Source organism: Natator depressus, chromosome 1 (assembly GCF_965152275.1).
Source record: "Natator depressus isolate rNatDep1 chromosome 1, rNatDep2.hap1, whole genome shotgun sequence".
Taxonomy (NCBI): domain Eukaryota; kingdom Metazoa; phylum Chordata; order Testudines; family Cheloniidae; genus Natator; species Natator depressus.
This window is the reverse complement of record NC_134234.1, coordinates 256603509-256623743: the sequence shown is the minus strand read 5'-3', so window position 1 is coordinate 256623743 and position 20235 is coordinate 256603509. Positions and strand designations below refer to the sequence as shown.

At 44.1% G+C, this 20235-nt stretch overlaps 1 protein-coding gene across 1 annotated transcript in view; it reads right to left on the bottom strand.

Moving 5' to 3' along the window:
* The window catches only part of TNRC6B (trinucleotide repeat containing adaptor 6B), a 226106-nt gene that overhangs the window by 193685 nt on the left and 12186 nt on the right, over nucleotides 1-20235 (bottom strand). The window contains exon 2 of the mRNA XM_074941640.1: nucleotides 1384-1456. The gene's annotated coding sequence lies outside the window, so the exon portion shown is untranslated. The remainder of the gene's footprint in view (nucleotides 1-1383; nucleotides 1457-20235) is intronic.

Below are 20235 nucleotides of genomic sequence, written 5' to 3'. Positions count from 1 at the left end.
CAAGCTTCCAGAGAGCTATCACCACTCACTTCTCAACTGGGAGGGCTGCTCTCATCTTGGTATTCTTGCACCTCAGGGCAGGGGAAAGCAAGTCACAAAGTTCCATGAAAGTGCTCTTACGCATGCGAAAGTTTCGCAGCCACTGGGAATCATCCCAGACCTGCAACACTATGCGGTCCCATCAGTCTGTGCTTGTTTCCTGGGCTCAGAATCGGCGTTCCACGGCATGAACCTGCCCCATTACCACCATGGATGTCCAAATTGCCAGGGCACGTGTTTTGAGAGAAGTCTGTGTCCATGTCCTCATCGCTATTGTGATCACGCTGTCGTTGCCTCCTTGCCTGATTTTGCAGGTTCTGCACATACTGCAGGATAACGCGTGAGGTGTTTGCAATGCTCACAACAGCAGCGGTGAGCTGAGAGGGCTCCATGCTTGCCGTGGTATGGCATCTGCAGGAGAGCAGAGTTGCAGCAGAAGCGGTGGATGATGACGGATGCCATGAGAATAGATATTATACAGAACGACGAGAGGACCTGCAAGATGGAGTCATGGCACCAGGAGAGAAGAGTTGCAGCGGAAGTGGTGGAGGACGACGGTTAGCACTGCGCACATTTCCCAAGGAAGAACACAAGTACCCAGGAGCACATGACAGACAACATGGAGAAATCTGCTATTAAGACAAGAGCAGGAGAACAGAGTTGCAGTGGAAGTGGTGGATGACGACAACGGTTAGCACTCCTAATGCACTGTCTGCTGACAGCAGTATCACATCTGCACGGAAAAAAGGCACGAAACGATTGTCTGCCGTTGCTTTCATGGAGGGAGGGGTGACTGACGACATGTACCCAAAACCACCCGCGACAATGTTTTTGCCCCATCAGGAATTGGGAGTTCAACCCAGAATTCCAATGGGCAGTGGAGACTGCGGGAACTGTGGGATAGTTACCCACAGTGCAATGCTCTGAAAGTCGACGCTAGCCACAATACTGTGGACGCACTCTGCCGACATAATGTGCTTAGTGTGTACATATGCAATCGACTGTATAAAATAGATTTCTAAAAATGAACTTCTATAAGATAGACCTTATTTCGTAGTGTAGACATACTCTAAGTTTTCACTGTTTCTAAAAGGTTGATACTCTTATCGCCACTGAACTCTGCCAAAACACACCACAGTACACACATCTTTATCCAAAAAGCATGAAAATCATCAAGCATTTACCAAAATCTTACACCCAAACCCACAAGAAATAAGAGAAAGGGAAGTATGCTAAGACAGCAACAAGCATTGCTATGCCAGTCAATTAAAGGTTAGCATAGGTTAATTCTGCTCTGTTCCCCCTTAAAATTCCAAGTATATATTGGTGTTTAGATGATTTTACCTTTGACAGTTTCCTTGGGCTGCTAAAGCCCACAAGGATCCGTCCTGGCTACATTCAGTGCAAAAACAAAACCCTGAAAAGAGAAAAGAAAAATCATATATAATCAGCTGTGATTAATCACGAGATCAAAATAGGTACAAGAGAAAGGCAAACTTCCTTCTGAAGATAAGCAACCCCTCACTTCCAAAATGATTTTTTAAAGTTTATCCACTTTCTAAGTAGGGCCCTACCAAATTCACGGCCATGAAAAACACGTCATGAACTGTGAAATCTGGTCTGCCCCTTGGTCTTTTGTGTGCTTTTACCCTAGACTATACAGATTTCACAGGGGAGACCAGCGTTTCTCAAATTGGTGGTCCTGACCCAAGAGGGAGTTGCAAGGGGATTGCAAGGTTATTTTAGGGGGGGTTGTGGTATTGCCACCCTCACTTCTGCACTGCCTTCAGAGCTGGGCTGCTGGAGAGTGGCAGCTGTTGGCCAGGTGCCCAGGTCTGAAGGCAGCGCCCCACCAGCAGAGCAGAAGTAAGGGTCACAAAACCATACCATTCCACTGTTACTTCTGTGCTGCTTGCGTCAGAGCTGGGTGGCCGAAGAGTGGCATCTGCTGACTTAGGGCCCAGCTTTGCAGGCAGCAGCACAGAAGTAAAGGTGGGAATACCATACCATGCCATCTTTACTTCTGCGCTGCTGCTGGCGGCGGCTCTGCCCTCAGAGCTGGGCTCCTGGCCAGCAGTCACCGCTCTCCAGATGCCCAGCTCTGAAGGCAGCATCACTGCCAGCAGCAGCGCAGAAGTAAGGGTAGCAGTACCACAACCCCCCCCATAATAACCTTGTGACACCCCCACAACTTCCTTTTGGGTCAGGATCCCTACAATTACAACACCATGAAATTTCAGAATTAAATAGCTGAAAATCATGAAATTTACAATTTTTAAAATCCTATGACCATGAAATAGACTAAAATGGACCGTAAATTTGATAGGGCCCTACTTATAAAGAAAAATAATTGCACAGGTAAAAACTCATGACTGTAAAGGAGGTTGTGAGAGCTACCTTTTTGCCTTATTCTCAGTTTTGTTTGTTTAATAATGGAATAAACTTCTCATACCCACTGCGCTCCCGTGTCAATATGCTCCCCTACCCCAAGCAAGTTGCTCTTCTGAACCAATAACTGCATGCTACAAACAAGTATGACTTTCACAGAATAGGAGCTGAAGTATAGAAGTATGAATGGAGATGCAGGTTACAAGCAGACAGCCTTAAAAATATATTGATGCTATAATACTAGATTATTTATTGTTACACACATTTATAACATCCATCACCAGAGCATCTCGGTGCCCTTTACATATTTTAGGCCAAGAACCATCAACATTTTTCCAAAACTGGAGAACTCATACTTTGTAAAACCTCTTCCCTTCTCCCCGCACAGCATTTAATCTTTTATCTCTCTCACACACACACACACACACACACACTGACTGGGAGAACCAGCCAGTAGACTAAATGTTAGGGATTTCACAGCCTGACTTTAATGGAAAACCTGAACAAAGATGCATCTTACACTGTCCTGCATCAGAGAGCAAGCTCAGACCCACTTCAAGCAACAGATTCCAGCAGTGTGGATCTGTTACAGAAGTCAACCAGTTCCTGCAAACTCCACCCTTGGGAGAGATAACTAATTGTGTTCTGTGAAGAACTGATCTCGTAACAGGACATAAGGAAGACGTGATCTCTGAAATTGCTGGGACCATTTAGGGCAGGCCTCACACATTTGTACTTGTCCATTTGCCTAGGGTAATGGTTCTCAAACTGTGGGTCAGGACCCCAAAGTGGGTCGCAACCCCATTTTAATGGGGTCACCAGGGCTGGGTTAGACTTGCTGGGGTTCGGGGCCCAAGCCAAAGCCTAAGGGATTCAGCCCCGGGCGGCGGGGCTCAGGTTACAGGCCTCCTGGCTTGGGCTGAAGCCACTGGGCTTTGGGTTTTGACCCCTTCCCCACCCGAGGCAGCGGGGCTCAGGCTTTGGCCCCCACACCCGAGGCAGTGGGATTTGGGTGGGCTCAGGCTTCAGTCCCCTTTCCAGGGGTCACGTAGTAATGTTTGTTGTCAGAAGGGGGTCGCAATGCAATGAAGTTTGAGAACCCCTGGCCCAGGGTGAATAATTTTTTTTAAAAGTGAGTAAAATATCCTTTTTTCATTATTATCCATCACCGAGGGAAATGGCAAATGCAAGTGGATTCTGTGCCTGTGAAACTACACTTTCATGACAGTTTTGCAAGACTGAGAGTGCTGTATGGACGGCACCCCAGTTTTCACCCAGACGTGAACTAGCAGCCAGGGCAAACACCAAAGCATAAGTGTAACATGCTCACACCAGTCTTCCCTGCAGCTTCTGAGGAGTCTTCAGGGGTAAACCCACATAGAATACATTCCAGTTCTATAACACTGAGGTGACAGAGGCATCAATAACTAACAAAGTCCATGCTGAGATACTATAATACTTTTGCTAGCCAAGTATAAAAGGAGTTTCGAACTACTGCTCCGCTCTGGGAACCCAGGACCAAAGCAGAGTCTAGTATAACACTGTGAAACACTTCTGCAATAGGTGAGTAAATACCCTCAACTGAGAAAGAGGTTACAGTATTTCCTACTTTTTAACAATGCTTCTCCTTGCCAATAAACATTACCATCATCGTATCTGAACTAAATCTAAGCCAACTGACTTTCATCCAGTGTCTTGTTTCTACCAAACATTAACAGAACAGGGAAATGGTTCCATCTGGACATAATGAAAAGGATCCATAGAAATGAGAGAGTCATCCACGGTGTAGCCCATCATGTCTCTCAATCTACCCCAGGGACTTCACGTACACTTTGAACAAGTGAAAACGGAATCTTCTGGAGTGACTCTACTGAAAGTGCTCAGAAAACAAAGCCATCACCCTGCACAACTCCCTGGGATTTCTCAGAAATTAACTTGTGGCGACCCTTCAAAGCAACATCATCAAGACAGCAGCAGCACAGTGATAAACATTAAAGGCTACTAATAAACCTAAAAGCATCAGGATGCATGTCTGACTGTCATCCACTGTCCAATGGTATTATCAACCTACCAGCAAGAATAATGCAATTTCAGGGTCAGACCTAGGTTTAAAAACCTGATTGACTGGGATCCAAAGTTGGAGGATATCAGATGCTACAGGAATTGGCATAAGACCGCCTTTTCAGTGGCCCTTCCCCGAAAGGTATTGGTTAGAGGCTGGATATTAAGGGCTTATCTACAAGAACAAATTAGTTTGTGGCAAGCTGGGGCATGACTCTACCATGCAAGAGCCTGCTGCGAACTAATCATCCATGTGGACCCTGCAGCAGGATCCACATGGACAGTTAGTCTGCAGCACGCTAGTGCATGGCAGATTCACTCCCCAGCTTGCCACAAACTAATTGTTCTTGTAGATAAGCCCTAAACTGCCATGTCATCAATGTCAAGTGATTGTGTTTTGCGCTAGGGCCAGACTACAGCATGCTTATGGGTTGCTAGCAGCGCTCTCCTCAGGGATGCATGAATTAATCATCATCATAATCTGCCCAGCATGCCCCACTGGCTTTTTACCAGTCACAGCACGAGAGGACCTGTACAGTGAATCTACTCTCTCTCACTGAATGAAAATCAGGGAAGACTGGACAGTCATTTGCTCCCTCCTGTTTTGATAGTGCTACCACAGGTCTCTAAAGACAGCCTTGAATGTGACCAATAGTGTTGTCCAAGTAGTTTAAAAGACTAAAACCTAGTGAAGGCAGACTGGATTAATCAGACGACCACCACCTAGAGTAATTCTGCTGAGAAGGACTTCACAGAAATCATGGTACAGAAGAAAAGTCCAAGTGTGGTATCTACAGTGGCAATTTGTTGATGAAACTTTTGCGTAAAAAGCCCTGTGAGTCTCGTTGAGGCGGCTTTATTTCGCCAATGAAACTGAGGAGTTTCAACGCCAAAAGTGGCACTGCAGTGCGTACACCTCCACTGTTTTGTCAAGAGAAGTTGTCTTTCACAGAAAAAACTTGGCAGTGTAGACAATGCCTTAGTTTCTACCACAGCCAGGACCTAGGAATAAAAAACAAAACACACACCTCCTTATGATGCAATCCTTCAGATTAAGCATCCATTTCTGCCAACAATGTTCTAGCTGGTGCTGTAAAGATCCACCTGCATAAGCAGGAATTTTACCCAGGTAAGCAGTAGTATCCATTCCACTAGAATCTCTGAAGGATGTTAAACAGAAGCTACTGAAGTTAGACATTTTTGAATCGGTAAACCCAGATAACTTGCATCAAAGAGTTTTAAAAGAGCTGACTGAAAAGCTCACTAGACTGTTAATGTTGACTTTCAATAAGTCCTGGAGCACTGGGAAAGTTCCAGAGGACTGGAAGAAAACTACAGTTGTGCCTAGTTTTAAAAAGGGTAGACAGAATGATCCAAGTAATTATAGGCCTGTCAGCCTGACATCAATCCCAGGGAAGATAATGCAACAGCTAATACAGGACTTGATTAATCAAGAATCAAAAGAGTATTGTAATAAATGCAAATTGACATTGGTTTATGGAAAATAGATCCTATCAAGCTAACTTGATATCTTTTTTTATAATGAGATTGCAAGTTTGATTGATAAAGGAAATAGTGTTGATGCAATGTACTTTGACTTGTTACCATACAACATTTTCAATAAAACATGAGAATGATATAAAATTAACATGGCACACATTAAAAGGATTAGAAACTGGCCAGCTGATAGGTCTTAAAATGTAATTGTAAATGGGGAATCAATCAAGTAGGTGTGTTTCCAGTGGGATCCTATAAGGGATTGGTTCTTGGCCCTATGCTATTTAACATTTTTATGAATGACTTGGAAAAAAAACAAAAAATCATCACTGATAAAGTTGCAGATGACACAAAAATTGGGGGAGTGGTCAAGAAATGGACAGGTCACTGAGACAGTGATCTAGAGATCACTTGGTAAACTGGGCACAAGCAAATAATCTGTGGTTTAATATGGCTAAATGTCAATTATACATCTAGGAACAAAGAATGTAGGCCATAATTACTGAACAAGGGACTCTATTCTGGGAAGCAGTGACTGAAAAAGATTTGGGGGAGCATGGTGGATAATCAGCTGAACAAGAGCTGCAAGTGCGACGCTGTAGCCAAGAGAGTTAATGTGATCTTGGGATGCATAAACAGAGGAATCTCGAGTAGGAGTAGAGATTATTTCACCTCTGAATTTCGCACTGGTGAGACCCCCTGCTGGAATACTGTGTCCAATTCTGGTGTCCACAATTCAAGAAGAATGTTATAAATTGGAGAGGGATTCAGAAAATAGCAACGAGTACGATTAAAGGATTAGAAAACTTTATTTATATACTTATATATTTATACTTACTTATATAGTGATAGACTCATGGAGCTCAATCTATTTAACTTAAAGAGAAGGTTAAAGGGTGACTTGATTACAGTCTATAACAGGGGTGGCCAACCTGAGCCTGAGAAGGAGCCAGAATTTACCAATACACATTGCCAAAGAGCCACAGTAATACGTAAGCAGCCTCCCCCCCGCCCCCCATCAGCTCCCGCCCTGCTTCCAGCACTTCCTGCCAATCAGCGCCTCCCCTTCCCTCTCCATCAGCTATTTCATGGTGTGCAGGAGGCTCGGGTGGGGAAAGGGGGGGGAGTGAGGGCACAGCAGGCTCAGGGGAGGTGGCGGGAAGGGGCAGAGGGGGGCAGGGTCTGTGGCAGAGCCAGGGGTTGAACAGTGAGCACCCTCCGGCACATGGGAAAGCTGGCGCCTGTAACTCCAGCCCCAGAGTCGGTGCCTATACAAGGAGCTGCATATTAACTTCTGAAGAGCCGGTGGTTCTGGAGCCACAGGTTGGCCACCCCGGACTATAAGTATCTACATAGGGAACAAATATTTAATAATCTAGAAGAGAAAGGTACAACATGATCCAATGGCTGGAAGTTGAAGCTAGACAAATTCAGACTGGAAATAAGGTGTAAATTTGACAGTGAGGGTAATTAACCATTGGAACAATTTACCCAGGGTCGTGATGGATTTTCCATCACTGACAACTTTGAAATCAAGAGTGGATGTTTTTCTAAAAGATATGTTCTAGGAATTTTGGGGAAGTTCTATTGCCTGCATTATACAGGTGGTCAGACTAGATGGTCACAATGGTCCCCTCTGGCCTTGGAATTGGTCTTGGTTGCTACTGACTCCTTCTCAGAAAGGACAAGAGAAAGAAAGAAGTGAAGAGACTCAAATGTCACTTCTTTAACAGAATGAAAGGAAGGCGGGAAATACAGCAGTGCCCTAGACACCTGCTCTTTATTCATGTGACTGAATCATGACAGAAGTATGTTCCTTATCCTCTCAATATCCAATCACAAGCAAAAAAATCAGATCCGGAGGGTGTCAACTAGCACTAATATTTAGAAACCATTCAGTAACTCCTCATGGTGGACAAAAAAAATTAGGTCTTGTACCAACTGACTAATATTATGTGCCGCCTAAAATGTAATCTGAAAACAATCTCTCTTGGGGATTCTAGTATACAAAGTGACAGCAGTTCAGCTGGCTTGATTAGGAAATCTATGAAGCAGCAGAGTGACTTGTACAACAGCACGACCCCTTGGCTAAGTTTTTTCCTAGACTTTATTCACATAGGGCCTTGCACTCTACATTCACATGTGGAAAGATTAATACACTTCCAGCAAGTGCCTCCCTTTTAGTGACCTCACATAAATCCCACTGCAGGGACCTGGTGAGGTTCCAGCTTGCAGAACTGGAAGGAGCAGAACATGATTACAGGGAAAGCTGGGTTCCTCTAAGATCCTCTTTCATCCCCTTCACTCCAAAGCAACAAGCCATCAAAGAAAACAGCACAGATTAATTCAACATGTGGCTGTATTTCTCTCTGGACTACAGAATATCTTTCACAGAGGATTTCAGGGCAACAGCAACAGGAACTCCTGAAGCATAGCTTCTCTGTGCAGGAAGAAATGGTTTCTTCTGCAGGGTCTGGGGTAGTAAATCACATGCACACACACACACACACACACACAAAAGAGTAGGAAACTCTACAGGCTAAAAACCTCTTAATGTGAGATATTCCTTTCTGGGGAGAATGGATTCTTGGATTGTATGATGGATATTTATCCTAAAGTGAAGGAGAAACGGTCTCCTTACATCATCACCAAAAAGGTGGACAGTGTCAAAATCTGTTTCAAATAATGCAGAGTTCAGGGCAACCAGTTCTCTTTACTCACTCCCCAACTGGTATGAAAATATGCAACCATCTCTTTCTAATTAAAAGTGTTCTAAAACAAGCAGCTAATAGCAACACAGGCAACCTGAACAGCTCTGTGCAATTCATTGAAATTGTTCCAATTGCAGTAGTTCAAGCACTATACAAAAGACAAAGTTTATTGTAGAGGTATGATTGAACAGGTTGCAGGTTTTTTAAATTCAGTTTTGTTGGCTGGCTAGAGCTTATAGTTAATGAGCAACATGGTGAAGCAATAAACCATTCTTGTCATGGAACTAGCTGTCAAACTGAAATGTTTTCTTCTCAGCTTCTGGCATTAACTAAAAGCATTCTGGGATGTGGTTTTCATACAAACAATCTCTGGCTAGGAGCAGTCCATTGGGAGACAAAAAAGGGGTCTTTGCGGCCATCATGGCTCAAATATCTTACTGCTAAGCGTGTAAATGCTTGACAGCAGGGAGTTTAGTTTGAATCTTAGTCCTGACTCATGTGCCGGAACGGTTCCAACAAAGCGACTGTGAGCTTGCTCTATATTCAGTAAGCTTCAGGCTGCCTAAAGATATGTCACAGAAAAATCTCGTTTTCCTGATTAGGATATTCCAAAGGTGACAAACTCATTTAGGATTTTAAAATGAGAACATAAGAAACCGGATGTTTTGTCAGCTATAGTCCAGGACCTGTTGCCATGATTCCAAATATACAGAATTTACTGTAGAATCAATCCCCTGGTCACGCAAGTGTTTCTTTGCTTTGCCTGACTTTCGCAAGGCAGAACAGAGAAATGGAACTTCTGATGAACAGAAAGAGGTAAGGAAGAAGTGGGAAAGGTACTCCCGCTGGTTGCCTGAAGAAGAGTTAGAATCCCTCATCTCCTCCCAGTACGGAGAACTCCCTCTCTGCTCGTTAGCTAGCAGCAGAGGAGTAGGATTTCCAGAGTCCACCATACCTTCTGCCAGGAGGAAAGGAAGAACCACCCTTCAAATCAAAAGAGAGAGGAAGGAATGGTAAAATCTACCACCCTTCCCAGCACCCGGGAGAGAAGAACAATATTCTACTGATTTCTATAGATCACCACTACTACACTCTGCTGGCAAGTTTAAATTTGACATAGTATAAAATGCCTAGAAAAATATTTGGTTTGGTTTTTAAACTGAATTACAGTGTATTTTGTTCAGTATGAACTTCCACCAAGCCTCAATCATGCTTTCTGAACTGGTACTGAAAATGATCTAACTGCTAATGTAGATGGGACAAAGCTATTTTCAACAGCGATACAGAAACTAATTTTCTAGGATAGATAGGGCTTCAGACATATATTGTTAATAATACTGAAAGATCTCTCAGGGCACCAAGCAGGAATAAAAAGACTACATAAAAACTATGTCATTATTCCACACACAAGACACTGACCCTCAGATCATGTGTCTCAGAGCTATTTACATTAGCGACTGCCAAAATGAAAATGGTACTGCCAATTCATATTATGCAGAAAAACACTGCCGAGGACTTTAACCTCTCTTCGCTAAACAGAAAGTACAATGCTAGCAGCTCAGTAGATCAGGTATTACACTTATTTCATGAGCAGAATTCCCTTTTTTTTTTTGACTCTACATTAAGAAGTAGGCAATGTGCTTTTTAAATTCCATTTTTGTAGCTATTTTCTGGGAACCAAGAATTACTTCTTGACCTATAACAATTTAAGGTGGAAACATTTGTAATTTGATCTGTAGACAGGTCTCTGTGTATTCAACAGCAATTTGCCAAGGAATATACCCCTTGGCTGCAGAGATTTGCTCCATGATTAGCTTTCCTTTTATTAAAAATAAAATACTGTTCCTAACCCTCATGATTGTGAAGATTGAATTATGAACTGAGGGTAAACCAATACATTGTCATCTTCCTGAGTTTTTAAGATAGCCTGGAATAATAACTAAGAAGTGTGAACTGCCCTTATTCTTCTCAATGGGTTAAAGGTGACCTGCAAAGCTTGTGGGTTTTTTTTGTTTGTTTGTTTTTTTTAAATCTGGGTTTGTGCCCTTTTCCTACTTTCTGATGCACAAAGAAGACCCAAAAAGGATTTTTCCTGCTTGTTGTTTAACCTTAAAAATATCAAGAATTTCAGCTCATCTTCCTTGGATTAGCTAAAGGATGTGGTGAGAATGTCAGTGGATATATAGCATTAGCTCTATTACCTTAATTGAAGGTCTTTAACAGAGACTTCCTTTCACTATAATATTAGTCCCTGAAGTGTAAACAAAATCAAAAGTCCTGAAAAGTGCTGACCAGAAGTCCCACTCCCTTTCAACTTTCACTGTCTTGGCTCTTGTAAGGTCATACTGTCACTAGCTCTCCAGTCATACGAAGGCTTTTTCACACTGCTGATAATACCGGCTCAGCTCTCCTAATGTTAGTGACATTGGGAGTCCCACTGCAGATGGGCAGTGAGCTTCTCCATCTTCACTTTATCTTGTCAATCAGGGTGGACTGCTCTTATTCTTCATCTTCAAACATTCTTGTCGAGTGTATCTGCCAAGCTGACACCAATTTTCATGTCCTCCTTCAGCATCTCGAACCATCTTTCTCTAGGTTTTCCTCATGGTCTTTGTCCCATGACTATTAGCTCTTGTACTCTGTGGCCAACACATCTTATGTCTCACCATCTCACATGACATAGCCATCTCAGTCAATAGCCAGTCAGCCTTTCCATGGCAGGGACTACAGTAACTCCTCACTTAACGTTGTAGCTATGTTCCTGAAAAATGCGACTTTAAGCAAAAGGATGTTAAGTGAATCCAATTTCCCCATAAGAATTAATGTAAATGGGGGGGTTAGGTTCCAAGGAAATTTTTTTCCACCAGACAAAAGATTTTTATATTTTATACATATATATATATATATATACACACACACACACATATATATATACACACACAGTATAAGTTTTAAACAAACAATTTAATACTGGTACACTGTGATGATGATTGTGAAGCTTGGTTAAGGTGGTGAAGTCAGCGGGTGGGATATTTCCCAGGGAATTCCTTACTGCTTTAAATGATGAACTAGCAATTGGCTGAGCCCTCAAGTGTAGCCTCACACTCTAAAAGGCAGCACGAATGGAGGGAGGGAAGACAGCATGGCAGACAGAGACAGAGAGGCACACCATGTGTATGAGAGAGAGCACGCGATGCGCACTGCCCCTTTAAGTACGCTGACTCCACTCTAAGTACACTGCCTTTTTAAGTAGATCAGGAAGCTGAGACAACAGCTACTGCCCATCCTGAGCCCTGTCATGTGTCCCCCGCTCTATGGAGATGGGGTAAGCGGGGTGCAAAGGGACACACTGATATTAGACCCTCCCTTCTCTCCCTCCCCAGCAAGCAAGAGGCTCCGGGGAGCAGCTCCAAGGCAGAGGGCAGAAGCAGCTCATAGCAGCAGGGGGAGGAACAGCTGAACTGCCTGGCAATTGACAGCCTGCTGGGCCACTGCCACACAGGGAACTTAGTGGAATGGGGAGCTGATAGCGGGGCTACCAGTCCATGCTGGTTCCAAGCCCCCACCAGCTAGCTCCAACGGGCTGCTCTTCCTGCAAACAGTGGACAAAGCAGGCGGCTGCCAAATGACATTATAAGGGAGCATTGCACAACTTTAAAGGAGCATGTTCTCTAATTGATCAACAACGTAACAACATGAACCAGGATGACTTTAAGTGAGGAGTTACTGTATCTGCATCCTGGCTAATACAGTTTCTTTGAATAGCCTATCATCTTACCCAGCATCCACCTAAACATTCCCATTTCAGACATGTAAAGAAGCTGTTCTCTCTTCCTCACTGGCCAGCATTCTGACTCATACTTCATAACTGGCATAGTCATGATCTTATACACTTTGTTCTTTAGTCCAGTGGCTCTCACTACTGTACCCCTTTCAGGAGTCTGATTTGTCTTGCGTACCCCAAGTTTTACCTCACTTAAAAATTATTTGCTTACAAAAATCAGACATAAAAATACAAAAGTGTCACAGCAACACTACTGCTGAAAAATTGCTCACTCTCCTTTTACCATACAATTATAAAATAAATCAACTGGAATATAAATATTGTACTTACATTTCAGTGTATAGTATATAGAGCAGTATAAACAAGCCATTGTCATTACAACATTTTAGTCTGTACTCAATTCACTAGTGCTGTTTATGTAGCTTTTGTAAAACTAGACAAATATCTAGATGAGTTGATGTACCTCTGGAAGACCTCTGTATACCTCTGGTTGAAAACCACTACTGTAGTCTACGTGGCATATTCTTACCACAGAATTCCTGTCAACTCCCTCCATTTACACCAAAAGCTCTGCATGCGGCACCTAACATCTGCATCCACACTCCCATTCTCATTATCACTCAACACTTCAGTATCAAAGGCTAAAATTGTATTGTCTCACAATCTTTGTCACTTTACACACTTTAAGTCTATGCCATCTTGTTTTACTAGCTTCTCCTTGTCCCTCTCAGTGAAACACCACATGTATTCTGACTGGTTGTCTGATTTGTAAGCCATTTCTTTTTTCTAATTCAGTCCTCCATAGCTCTAGGTCCCTTTCCAGTTCATATTTATTTTCACACCACAACATATCAGATGGGCCCCATCAACTACTACCAGCATTTTACACACACTGTCAGCTAACTCTGCGTGATGCAGGTCTAATCAAAGTGCCTAAAATGTTAGCAGTCCATTTATACTACAGTTCCTAACACTACTAGCACTAGTGGAGCAAAACTGATGTTAGAAGCAATGGAAAAGCTTTGCAAGACTTAGGGCAAGGAGTAGACAAGGTCTTCCACGCTAAAGAGAGGACTTGAATTTTTAATATTAAAAACAACAAGCAAAAATCCTCACACCATTCAGGCCTTCTGTATGCATCATAAAGAAGTAAAAATAAAGACAGAAGCCCCTTTTCCCCCCCTTGACAGATCATCTTTAAGCCTGAAACTTAAAGATAAGAATATAAATGTCAACATTATTAACTATTTCACTGCTGATGATTTCAGCAGAAACATCCAGTTAACATGCTTATCATGGGATGCAATTCAAGATTGGTGGATTGTTTGTGAGCTGAAGTCATAGCCATCAAAACCTCCTGCAAGAGGGTGTTTATCAGTAACAGCAGTCACAAAGCTGAAACCAATAAGGCAGCAAACAGACACATGCACAGAGGAAGGGGGAGGATTTAATGGTTTTACTTTAGGTCCCATTCAAAATACCCTTCTAAACATCAACAGGGAAGAAGAAAAAAATTATTTTTTAAAAGTGCCTTTTAATTCTGGAAGCGCTATTTAAGTCATTTAAGCACTGAAGTCATTTAAACAAGATCAGACTTAAATTTATTGCCTTTTAATTTCTTTAGCCATTCCCTAAATCTAAATAAATTTCCTTGCTAACACTAAAGCCATTCCCATTCATAGGAACAGGAGCACCCAATTTACTGTCTTTTGAATCATCCATTATTTTTGGTCTACATTAAGAAAATTCATACTGGCATAACTCCACTGATGACGTTACACCAGTGCAAACTCCTAATGTATATTCACTATGCCAGTACAAGGCAGGGTTTACACAGGTGCAACATAGGGCCTGTCTATACCAAGATGTTTAACTGAATGGTGCAACAATACCCCTTCACTGCAACTGTGTGTGAGAACACACTTACATCCACCATACTGGATAAAGATAATGACTTTTTACACTTTTTTTTAATTTATTTAATTCAGGTTGGGTTTTTTTGTTTTTTTTTTAAAACACGTTCCTAATTCTTTACTTTCTCCTCATTTTATAACCAAAAATTGCTAAAGTGGATGGAGGTTTTTGTAGTCTTTTCTCTAACTAGTTTCCTAATTATTAACGGAATATCAGATTTTACACACTTTTTTTAAACTACGAAGTTTCACACTTAAAATACTCATCTATTCTGAACAAGGTAATTCCAGGGCCTCATCAATACCCTTACTGTGAAAACAACATAAACTGATAAACAGCGCATATTATATTTGCGACCAGCATCCTATATTCTGAATTTCCATTAGTCAGAAAGCAGAAAATTTTGCCGAGGCTATGATCCTCTTTCAAGATTATCAGTTTGATATCAATGGGACTTGTGGTCTTAAGTTATTTAGGTGCCTAAATATGGGTTTAGGGTTTAAAAAGTTTGACCTGTTTATAATAAGTTCAGTACATTAACAAAGTTATTGTGAATGTCTACATAACTTTCCTTGTTAACACTAACACAAGTTTGCTTTGAAGAGACACAGACTGTGGCACTGAGAGAAAAGTTTTAAATAAAAACACAATTTTGACCTTTAAAACTGCAAGCATTGATGCACAGACTTAACTTTAAGCACTTCAGTGGGAGTAGTACCACTGAAGGAATTATTTGTGTGTGTACAGTTTCATATCTGCTTAAGTGTTTGCAGAATTAAGGCCTTAATTTTCAGTCTTTTTCCTGTAGAAGTTTTGTAAAATTCAAATACCAGTAACGGCATTTTAAAACCCCCAGTACTTGTAATTTAGGCCAAGATATTCAAAAGCGAATAGTTATTTCAAGGGCTTAAATTCTGGGTGCCTACACTGAGACATTTTAAAAGAGGTTTGGATTTTCAGAGGGTATGTGTGTGACGAGGCATACCTACCCTGCACCAGCCCTGAAAGGGTTAACTCCGCTTTGCAGGCTAAGGAAGCCCAGCCCCTCCTACCCTGCTAGGCATGCTCAGCCTGGAGGCAGCATATAAAAGGTAGCAGCCCAACTTAGCCTGGGAAGGCTGCTGACAGGGAAGGATGCAGGCTATAACCCTCCCTGCAGGTAATTGCTACAAATGCCAACTATGGCTCACAGAGTTCCTGACTGGAGACTTCAGGTTGCCTGATGAGTCCAGAGAAAGGATGGCACTGGTTGGAGCCCGGCCATTTGAGGACCCCAGAGACCTGGGGAGTTTCAAGGAGGGGGAAAGGGTAAGAAGCAGCCCAGGGGACTCGCACTCTTTGCTGGTGAGTGAACTGAGAGACTGGTCAGTGTGCTATTGCAGGAACGACGGGGGAGGAACACCCGGTGCTGTACCTAAGCCGGAACCTATTACCCTGAGAAGTCAAGTACTCCACCATCAAAAAGGACGCCTTAGAGGTAAAATGGGTGAGAGACTCTAGGGTATTACCTACTAGGGAGCCCCTTTCGTCTTATTACAGACCATACACCCCTACGATGTATCAACACCATGAAGGATTCGAACGCACGGATTATGAGATGGTACCTCACCATCCAACCCAGAGGTGGGCAAACTATGGCCTGCAGGACTGTCCTGTCCCTGAGCTCCCTGCCAGAGAGGCTAGCCCCTGGCCTCTCCCTGCTGTTCCCCCTCCCCTACAGTCACGCTGCCGCACGGGTAGCACTCTGGCCCTCTGCTCCTGTCGGGCAGCACAGCAGCATGGCTGGCTCTGGCATGGTAAGGGGGCGGGGAGCAGGGGGGTTGGATAAGAGGCAGGGGGTCTCCAGGGGCAGTCAGGGGACAGTTGGATGGGGCAGAGGTTTGGGGGGGGGCCAGTCAGGGAACGGGGAGCACGAGGAGTTGGATGGGGGTGGGGTCCCAAGGGGCAGTTAGGGGTGGGGGTGTGGATAGGGGTCATGGCAGTCAGAGGATGGGGGGGTTGGGACCTCCCCCATCCAGGGGAGTGGTTAGGGGCCAGGATCCCGGGACAGGGTGGTCAGGGAACAAGGAGCGGTGGATAGGGGGCGGGGGCCAGGCTGTTTGGGGAGGCACAGCCTTCTCTACCTGGCCCTCCATACACTTGCACAACCCCGATGTGGCCCTTGGTCTAAAATAGTTTGCTCACCCCTGCTCCAACCCTACGAGTTCAGCATATTACATTGCCCAGGTAGGGCCCACACTAATGCAGACTTTTTCTCCCAGATGGGAGAGGACAACAGGGACGGAGCCCTATACCTACCCCGCACCAGCCCCAAAAGAGTTAACTCTGCCCCTCTGACCCGCTGGGCATACTCAGCCTGGAGGCAGCATATAAAAGGTATCAGCCCTGCTCAGTCTGGGAAGGAAGGACGCAGGCTGCAAGCTCCCTGCAGGGAGTTGCTACAAACCCCGACTATGGCTCACAGAGTTCCTGACTGGAGACTGCAGGCTGCCAGACGAGCCCAGAGAAACGACGGCACTGGTGGGAGCCCAGTCATTTGAGGACCCCAGAGACCCGGGGAGTTTCGACGAGGAGTAACGGATAAGCAGCAGCCCAGAGGACTTGAACTCTTTGCCGGTGAGTGAACCGAGGGACTGGTCAGCGTGTTGCAGGAGGATCCCCGCCGACTCAGTGGTGAGCACTATTGCCAGGGCCCTGGGCTGGGGTTCGGAGGAGCAGGGAGAGCCCAAATCCCATTACTCAGGGTACCATACACCCCTGAGTGGCGCCCCATTCCCCCAATAGGTCAACCAGCTGTGCAATCTCAGAGGTGGGCTATTTCCCCGATTCTGGCCAGTGGGCCTCGCTGCCCTGAGGGGACAGGCCACTCCCTGACTCTAGTCACTAAGTAATACTACCCCATGTTACAGTAAGGGTCCTCGGCGTAGGACCTAATCGGCTGCAGAATTGCCTCCGCCCTTCCAGCTAACCCTATGTGACCTGACGCCCCATGACAGGGTGCTAAGCACTTTGTGAAAAATCAGGCCCCTTTAAGGTAGCTAGAATTGGATCCCAAAAATGAAGACACCCAAAACAGCTGGTCACTTTTGAAAACCTTAGCCTTAGTTCATTATGAATTGTAATCTAAAGATGAGAGAGTTTTACAAAGCCTCGACACTGTTTAAGAATCAAGTCTTTCAAACCATTATTTTAGTCGTCTGGATTTAAACTGCTCTACCCTGCCTACATCAGTTTAAACAGGAGAAAGTTAGACTTGACTTAATTTGTTTAACAAATGATGCAAGAGTGTTCATGCGCAAACTGTTTTAACTGAAGTGGTGCAACATCACACCTTTTTAATTAAACTGATGCAATTTTGTGTTTAGCCCGGGCCTCAGTCTAATAACATACCAAATTAAACTGCATTAATATATACCCCACTTTGTGCTGGTGCAGCATTTCCATGTTGGGAGTCTGCACAAACTTAATTACACCAGTGTAAATTTCCTTAAAGTAGAAAGCGTGTTACATACCTTATCTCCCCTCCTATAAATAGTCCTAATTTTTTTTTAATCCACCTCATTCATCTCAGTGAGGTATTCACAATTTAGACATTAACTAGGTTAACTATTTCACTAATATTTTAAGCAAAAACATTCAGCTAGTATGCTTACCAACAACATAGAACGTAGAGACAGAAGAGATCTCTTATGTCATTTTATTCATGCCTTGGGGCAGTGGTTTTCAAACTGTGGGTTGTGACCCAGTACTGGGTCATGGAATGTAAGGCACTGCTCGCGGCAGCTCTGGTTACCACTGTTGACCGGGCCGTAAAAAGTCCCATTGGCGGTGCTGCCCAGCTAAGGCAGGCTAGTCCCTACCTGTTCCGACACCACGCTGCGCTCCAGAAGCGGCCAGCAGCAGGTCCGGCCCCTAGGCAGGGGTGACAGAGGGCTCTGCACACTGCCCCCGCCCCGAGCATCGGCTCCACACTCCCACTAGCCAGTTCCCAGCCAATGGAAGCTGGGGGGGGGGGGGGCAGCCGCACAGAGCTGCTTGCGCGCTTCTGCCTAGGAGCCGGACCTGCTGCTGTCTTCTTCCAGGGTGCAGTGTGGTCCACAGTGCCAGGACAGGTGGAAGGCCTGCCTCTGCACCCCAGCTGTGCCACTGACCAGGAGCCACCGGAGGTAAACCCGTGTCTCAACCCTGTGCCCCAATCCTCTGCCCCAGCCCTGAGCCCCCCCTGAAATCCAGAGCCCCATCCTGCACCACAAACTCCTCATCCCTGGCCCCATGCTGGAGCCTGCACCCCCAGCCCAGAGCCCTGACCCAGCTCTGAGCCCTCCCCAAACCTGGAGCCCCTCATTCCTGGCCCCACCCCAGAGCCTGCACCCCCAGTCCAGAGCCCCAAACCCCTCATCCCTGGCGCCACCCCAGAGCCTGCACTCCCAGCCCAAAGCTCCCTCCCATACCCCAAATCCCTCATCCCCAGCTCTGTTGGGTCGCGGGCATCAATTTTCTTCAAGTGGGTCTCCAGAAAAAAAAAGTTTGAAAACCATTGCGTTAGGGGTGCTACCAGATTGTTCCCTACAGTATATTTTCCAAAGCTTTATGTATTTTTTAAAATGTTTCAGACAATGGGACTTCCACCTTTTTCCTGAGAGACTTCTCCAACCCCTAACAAACTTCTCACCATTAAGAAAAAAAAAACTTCCTAATTTCAATCCATTATCCCAGGGATCGGAGGGGTGGAGGTAGAAGAGAGGAATCAGGCAGCCAACAAAGGGGTGGGAAAGGACCAGAGGGGGCACCAGTCAACTGGAGAAGATGAACGTGAGGAGTCACCGAAGAAGAAAGAAGAGTATTTTCACCTCCATCAACCTCTTCAAACCCTGCTCACAAAAGGAGGCAGCCACAAACAGCCAAAGGCAATAGACAGCTATGTCAGACTAGAGCATATGCCAGGGAAACCAAGAGGAAACAAAAAAAATTAACCCACAATATGGAATATTTTGCAGTCTTGCCAACTTGCTGGATATCACCATAAGTATTGCAATTTGTTGTGTTTTTCTTAAATGACAGCTGCTGGACTCATGCTACAGCCTGAAAATCTTGGCTTTCATTAAAAGAAAAAAGTTTCTCTGCAACCATGAGGGCAAGAAAAGATTTAATATATAAAGCAAGGGCACACTCAATGTTGGAAAACAAGAAGGCAAATAACATCAAACTTTTAACATTTGACGTTGGCAATACTGTTTTAGGCTCCAGTATATAGTTAATACAACAGAAGAAAATATGTTTTTTTGCCAATATTTTCTAAATGGTAGAAGCTAGAATGTTAAGAAATTAAGTACATTTCTTTTCCACCAAATGTACACATTTTTCCTTCCAAATTAGTCTACTATATTAAGCTAAACTTCTATTTAAGCTTCTTTAAAAAAAAACTGTGAGTAATCAACTAGCACCACAGGAAATCTTTTTCTGATAATGGATGAGCAAGATTGGATTTGTAGCACAAATTTCTACTCAAGTCTCATTCAGAAAAGTGAATATCACCTAGTGAAATACATAGATTCTTTACTCTTACTTTAAAAAAAAGACACTTCTGAAAATACGATAGCAATGTGCCAAGATGAGGTGCATTCTGCAGAAGGTGGATGAGCTACTTAAGAAATGGCCCAAAACTGAAGTTTGATCCCTGAAGGACAGCACTTGGAGGTTTTTTCCCCCCTAAATTTAATTTTTAAACCCTAGCACCACATCCTCTTCTGAGGGCTGGCTTATGTAATGTTATACAAACATCGGGTATTGTCAAGCGTAGCTGTAATTCTCACCTATTTAAAAATCACAACCAAAACACGT